The 7,424-nt window shown below is 38.3% G+C and overlaps 1 long non-coding RNA gene across 7 annotated transcripts; it reads left to right on the top strand.

The window, feature by feature from the left end:
- The first annotated feature begins 2,172 nt into the window (after positions 1 to 2,172).
- LOC106391744 lies at positions 2,173 to 6,047 on the top strand. 7 transcript variants are annotated; one of them, XR_007319597.1, is made up of 5 exons: positions 2,173 to 3,045; positions 3,142 to 3,357; positions 3,632 to 3,745; positions 3,931 to 5,489; positions 5,584 to 6,047. It is a non-coding gene; the product is annotated as an uncharacterized LOC106391744 (long non-coding RNA). The 7 variants fall into 7 exon arrangements; XR_007319593.1 differs by having other exon boundaries at positions 2,184 to 3,045; positions 3,625 to 3,745; XR_007319595.1 differs by having other exon boundaries at positions 2,184 to 3,045; positions 3,148 to 3,357; positions 3,945 to 5,489.
- Positions 6,048 to 7,424: the final 1,377 nt, after the last annotated feature.

Below are 7,424 nucleotides of genomic sequence, written 5' to 3' on the forward strand. Positions count from 1 at the left end.
CATCCGCACAGACCTGTCTACATAAACATCGATCGAGATTCTGACCCCGCCAACGATCAACATCAAGAGACCGTCATCGATCGACAACCTCCAGAGTCCATCGATCGACGAGCACCTCTTACGTACCGAGTGCATATGCCGAAGATAGATGATGCACGTCTTAATGCACTCAGGCCCAAACCCAAACCTTCAGAAAACCCACCAGAGGCCGCTAGGACACCTTCAGATGATGGAATTCTATAGTGGTTGATAAGGTTCCTATGGGAAGAACCCTAAGGAAAATAAAAGAAAAAGTGGCGAAACATCTGAAGAGGGGGGGGGGCTAATGAAAAGGAAAAAGAAAGTTTCCGAAAAAGAGTCTTCAGTCCTCTAGAAAAACCATTTGATGAAGCTTATTATACCCACAGATTGTGGATATTCTTCAGAGAAACCAGAGAGACAGAAGAAGACATTAGGAGAATGTTCTGTGAAGCTAGAGAGTAGATGAGGAAGAGGGTTACATTGAAGAAGAAGAGTGATCCTGGGCAATTTGCAATACCTTGCACGGTGAAGGGTATTGAATTCCCACATGCCTTGTGCAACACATGAGCATCAGTCAGCATCCTACCTAGGGTTATGGCAGACCATTTGGGTCTGCAGGTGGAGCCTTCCAAGGAATTATTAACTTTTGTGGATTGTTCCCAGAGGAATTCAGGAGGAATTGTGAGAGACCTAGAGGTGCAGATTGGTAATGCCCTAGTTCTAGTTGATTTCCATGTCTTGGACATCAAGCTGAACTGGAACTCTTCTCTACTACTTGGGAGAGCCTTCTTGTCAACAGTGAGAACAGTGTGCAACTTGCAAACCAACCAGTTGTGCCTAACGCTCATAGATCCTCATGTCCTCTACAACCCTATTCCAGTCAAGAAGCCACAGACGACCCCCAGAAGAATCAATGATCCTAAAATCATTGCAGCATGCCACTGTGAAGCCGAGTACAAGACAGAATACTCGGCGTCGATCGAAACTCACACTGCAACATCGATCGACAGTTCCCATTAGATATCGATCGACACACCAAAGGAAGAATCGATCCACAGTAGTCCAGAAGAATGGGAGAACGACTACTACAATCCCATCATCCCAACACACAACATGCATACAGAGGAGTATGATGAAGATTATGAGGAAGAACGAGCCATAGAACAAAGAGCGAATCTTGACGAGGAAGATATACTTCTCCATCATTCCTCTTGGAAAAAGAAGTCGCCATCGATCGACAGATATGGTTCAACATCGATCGACACTCAACCTCACCAACTAAACCACCTTCGAGCATCGACCGACATTGCCTACTTCCCATCGATCAACACTAACGTCGACGCGACCCAAGACGGAGATTACTCAATTGGAAATTGGGCAGATGATCACTATCACGAGAGCTACGCAGTAGAGATAACATACCATGATCAAGGAGCTGATGAACTTCATGAGGGTTTCACATATGAGGAACTTCTCAACATGCAAAGACGAGATGAAACATATCAAAATCGAGCAGAGCACATCCATCGATCGACATCAATCCTTCAACATCGATCTACGTTGATCATACCACATCGATCGACATCCGTCCAAAACCAAAAACCACTGTAAGCGAAAAATATAAATTTGATAACCGGTATCTAACTCCAGACGAATTTGGTATTTTCAGGGACCCAGATGCCTATGCAAAAGGAATAGACAGACGCACAATGCACGAGAAGATATCGCAGACATCCTTCAGACATCCAATGGAGCAGACAATCTGTTCATGCATCAACGCAACATTCCAGAACACCAACAGAAGTTTACAAAGGAGTTCTATGACACAGCTGGTGGCATAGACAAAAGCTTCAAACCAAGGTCTCGCCATCCAACTCAACAATCGGTCGACGCTGACGTCCCAACATCGGTCGACAGACGTCCAGAATTTGGCAGAAGGGCCTTTGATCTTTTTGGTACTAGGAGATTCGACTGGGAAGAAAAGAATGAGTATGGTATCTACAGAGATGATCAGGGATACACCAGAGATCTAGATGTACATGTCATTCGTGTTCACAGCAAGGATATCAGAAGACTTCTGGAAGGAGCTTCAAGAGATGAGCCAAACTACATATGTCTTCCAGAACATGCTAGCTCATTTACTCAAACAAAGCTAGTACCAGAGATCTAGACCAAGGACGAGATCAATGAGATGTTCTATGGAGTCTGTGGAGAACAAGAGAAGCACACACTACAAGAAATATGAGTATTGGTAGCAGTTCACGGTAGCACGAATTCACCAACTGCTAGTAAAGTAGCAAATTTGGACACCAACTCTATAGTAGCATTAAATTAGTGCTAGGATCTATTTTTTTTTTAAACAAAAGACGCAAATTTTGTTTAGGATAACACTTTTGTGCGAAAATTTTAGTTGGTGCGCCAACACTTTAAAAAATATACTTTGCCACCAAAGAACTTAGCCAATTCCTTTTTTTTTCTCTCTTATCTTCGACGAATCATCTTTTTTTCTTTCTGTTTTCAGATTTCATCTCCTCCATCTCTATTCTTAATAATCTCTCATACACACACACCTCTCTCTCTGTCTTACTCTCCTCACCTCACTCCCACACACGATTCCTCTAACACAGACATCTCTCTCTGTTTCACTCTCCTAATCTCACTCTCACACGCGACACATCGATTTCAAACGTAGAACTCGGGATCCCTAACCCGTCGTTGTAGAATGTTCCAACTCCGACGGTGGCTCCTAACTCTGACTTGTTTACTTCGTGTCTCTCGGTCGGCGGCTCCTCCTTCTCCAACGAATTCTCCAGTCTCGTCTTCATCTTTTTCGAGCACTGGAATGTTGCAGAGACAAAGTTTCTCTCTAGACTGAGTTCATCATTCTCTGTGAGCCATCCTTCAACCCGCATCAGTCATCTTGTTATCCTCACGGTTACTCTGCTGTAATCAAATCCAATAGCCTATCAGTCTCTTCATCTGTCTCTTAAAGTCTTCACCTTTTCAGGGTTTGTTGAGTCTGATGTGAGCTTTCTTTCCTTTATCAAAGTCTTCACATTTAAAGCTTTCTTTGTTGAATTCTGAAATCTCAATGTGTTTGTTTGAATTTTTACTGTTAAGTTCCAGAAACTTTCTTGTTGATTTCGCCTGCTTGGGAGCTTCTTCGTCACCAGATGAAACAGATCTGAACTTTGAGATTATAGAAGTATGGCGAGCTCAGAGGTGTCTAAGAAAGGAAATCGTGGAGGAGAAAACTTCCATTGCCTTCCCTGAAATCGTGAACAACATGTTGGGTCGACAAGTATCACTCAAAATCTCAATATACCGGTAGAGAAGGTAACCTTCTTCCCTTTCGTTTTTGTCTTTAGGTCTAGTTTGGTAGTAACTAAAGATGAAGACTTTGAACCCTATTGCTGTTGAGATGTGGTTAAGTTAGGACAAACTCTTTGTTTTCGACAGAGAGCTATGGCACGCTTGTGCTGTTCCTCTCGTGACAGTCCCTTGTTTGTTGCTTTTGAATCAAACCAGTGTTAAAAGTGATGATACTTTTGTTTCAAGCAAGTGAATGATTATCTTGTGTTCATGAAAGTTTTTGTCTTGTAGGTTGCAGTTTACAAGTTAAATGATAGATAGATCCCATGGGTAAGAGCCTGCTGATCTCGAGATTAGTTTGTTTTCTGAAAAGATCTCAGGCAGAACTCTCATTTCAAAAAGAGAAGTTCAGGTACCAGTTTCGATCTATCATTTTCAGAAGATTCTTTACTTGTGGCTGGTCTCTTCCTTTTGCTCTGTTCTTGAGTTTTAATCTTATCATATATCATCAGAAACTGCTACTAGTTTATCTGTCATTAGTCTATGTTTCTCTCTTTTGCTCTTGCAGCGTTCTTATTCAATGTTCAATGAAATAAGATGGTCACTTGTAGGTTGGTGAATCTCGCCTTGTCAAGCCGGAAGAAGAGAGAGCGGTGACACGGTGAAGCCGGAAGTGGAGACAACGGTGAAGCTACGGCTGAGGCGGTGAAGCCGAAGGAGTACAGACAGAAGTTGGGCTAGTATCATTTTCTGGTTTGACTGTTTGGTCTCTGAAGTTATATCATTCATAAGAGTGATTAAGACGTGTTTTTGGATTATGAAAAAGGGAATTGTAATTGATTATGTAAAGAACTGTAGTTGTTATATTTGAGCTCAGTTCATGGAATTGGATCAAACCAATGTTAAAAGTGTTGATACTTTTGTTTCAAATAAGAGTAAAATGACGAATAAGTAAAAGAAATGTTAGAAATTGTTATAATGTTAAAACCGGTTACAATTTTGAAAAAGAATTTAGATTTATTAAAAAATTGGTAATTTGTATTTTGTGATTCAAAAAGAAAAAACAAAACCCTAAAATAAGTTTTAAACTTCAATCTTTTCATGATATAATTTTAATCTTAAACTTAAACTCAATATTTAATTATTTTAAAAATCTTATATCAAATTTAAAATCTAAATTTTGTAACTACACCCTAAACATAATACCCTAAACCCCAAATTCAAAGCCTATATACAAAATCATAAATCAAATCTATGCAAATAACATAATTACTAAACTAAAACCTATTCCTTATATAAACTATAACTTTATTAATTTTATTTTCAAATATCTATCTCAACTACAATTCTATTTCACAAACCTCAAACCATATACTTTAAACTTAACTACAACCATATAAGCTAATAGTCAACAATAGTAATTTAATATTTTTAATTTTAATCTATAAATTCCAAAACATAATCAAACACATACATTATAAAAGCCAAAAACCAAACCCTATGTCAAACCCTATTCCTCCAATTTATATTCAAACTCTAAATCTTTTTTTAATAATTCTTAACTTTTTGTTTTTGAAGAAAATCATAATTATATATCATAATTGACATTTTGCCATTACAATTTATAATTACTGAAAATTAATCATCACTTAATCTTCAAACATTAGTCTTTGTAAACATATAAAATGATATGTTAAAATTAACAAAGTATTGAAAGATTAAATAAAAGAAAATAAAATAAAAACGAGGATAACCTCTCTATCTCACATCCTTTTACGTTATTTTTTTATTTTTTAATAGCAATCGTCGTGATTCTTTTCTATTGGCTAATACAAGAAAGTGAAGATAACTTCTTTTTTTAATCTTAACCGTTGATGAATATAATCTAAGGGACATAAACATTTTGCTTTTTTAAATAGGTTTTATCTCTCTCGAGATCTCTGTTCTCTCCTCTTCTACCGTCGTAAACCTGAAAAAAAAAAAATAAAAGTTCCATCTTTTCTTCTTCTCTCGATCGTGGAATAAACCCTAAGAAACCGAGAAAAATTCTCCATCTTTTACGAAGCGTGTCGACTCCACTTCTCACATCGTTGGTTCACGTCTCGAGCCCAAGAGAATCTCCAATCGAAACCGAATCTGACACTGTAAGCCATATAGTAAGTTCCTCACTGGGGCTCCGACTAGGGTTTAGATTCGTAATCTCTAGTCTGTCCTTTTGATCGATTTGGTCCTTCTGATTTGTTTTTTCAGTAGTGAATGATGACGAAGAGGTTTTCGACAAGGACCCCAAAACAGTTTCATCTCAGCTACTGAGCCTTCTCATTTTCCACTTCTCAATGGGACTACTGGTGAGATTTACCTGTCTTCTTTCCCTTTCTCTATATGTATTTCATTTCCGTCCACTCTAACTCTGCTTCTGTTCATTGTGTTTTTCCCCAATAATATGGGACTTGAGGAAGCTGAAACCGACAATTAAGTATTCAGCTCTTTACAGTGATATTAGTGGAGCGCTCTATTCTTGCTACAGAAACCTTGATCTGGCTATTATCAATCAACAGCTTTGCAGAGCAGCGGAGGAGGCGGTGCCAAAGGAGTTAGGGTTATTTTTTGTAGTTTTAGATTTCGTAAAACAAATTTGTAAACCGGTTTACTTTATAAACCAAAATCAGTTGTAAACCAAAGTTTAAATATAAACCGAAGTCATTTGTAAACCAGTTTAATCTATAAACCGAAATCAGTTGTAAACCAAAATTAATATTAAACCAGATTAAATCTCAAAATTAATTATATTAATAATCAGATTTATTTTTAAATTTAAAATTTACTTTCAAATTTTACGGCACTAAAAATGTGTCATTATAAATTATATTACAACACGAAGAAAATGCCATAAAAAAATATACAGTAACACGAAACAAATGTCACAACAAAATTTTCTATAACACATAATTAATGCTACAATACTTCTATTTATTATAGCTAATGAAAAAACGCTATAATAGAAGGAGGGTCTACCGTAGCTGCGGCAGACCTAGCGTTTGTGAAAACGCTACGAAAACCTTATGATAGCATTTTCGGTGTGCTACTAATGCCAATATTTCTTGTAGTGACAAAGAAGCCTTCCAGATGAAACTTGATGGTGACTACTATCCATTGAATGATAGTATCAGTTGGCTGACTACTTGTATAGAGGAGATGAAGCAAGACATAGCCAGAATTCAGCGCGCTACCGACGTTGCTTGACCTACATCGATCGACAGACATCAACGAGCATCGATCGACAGTCTCCTACCAGCATCGATCGATAACTGCTTACCAGCATCGGTCGATGACAACCCACCACACTCACATACGATGAAGTCTCAACCAGATTTTCACACTAGGGGAGAGATAGATCAGTAAGTAGAAGGGATCTACAGAGCTCTGGAAACTACATAAGAGAGGCTTGATGGGAGATGTGATGACATCTATTTTCCAATGGATCTTAGCATTAGTGTTTTGACTTCAAAGATATAAGCTATTCAAGGGGAATTAGTGGAGATTCAGAGTTACATTGCCCGTCGACCAGAAGCATCACCATCGATCGACAGACGCAACAACAAATCGACCGACATTCATCATCGGACATCGGTCGACGAAGCTTCAAACCGAGGGAGGCTAGTACAAAAGGTGACATCAGACATGCCTGATACACACAACCATGGAGAGCAGATCTCAGCTGACACATACGCCAGACTTATGAGACATCAGTTCATTCTTGAGAGTCTTGGAGATAGATTGCAGAAAATAGAAGATGCAACTACCATAATGAAGGACAAATTGCGCAGAGGAGATGAAGCAATGAGAGACTTCACTGGTACATAGTTCAACAAGCGCAAAGAAGATATGGAGACTTGTTTCCCAACAAGTGCCAGCTTTCAACATCACTAGCCCAATCACCTCCAAGGTTAAGCTAAATAACTATAACAAAGCGCTGAGTGGGAGGCAACCCATTATTAGGTACTATTTATTTAGTTTTTATTAATATACTATTTATGTTTGTTTTTAATTATTGCAGGTCATAAAAATAAAAAGAAACAAAAATAGATCCG

The sequence above is a fragment of the Brassica napus genome, chromosome C2 (assembly GCF_020379485.1).
Source record: "Brassica napus cultivar Da-Ae chromosome C2, Da-Ae, whole genome shotgun sequence".
Classification (NCBI taxonomy): Eukaryota; Viridiplantae; Streptophyta; class Magnoliopsida; order Brassicales; family Brassicaceae; genus Brassica; species Brassica napus.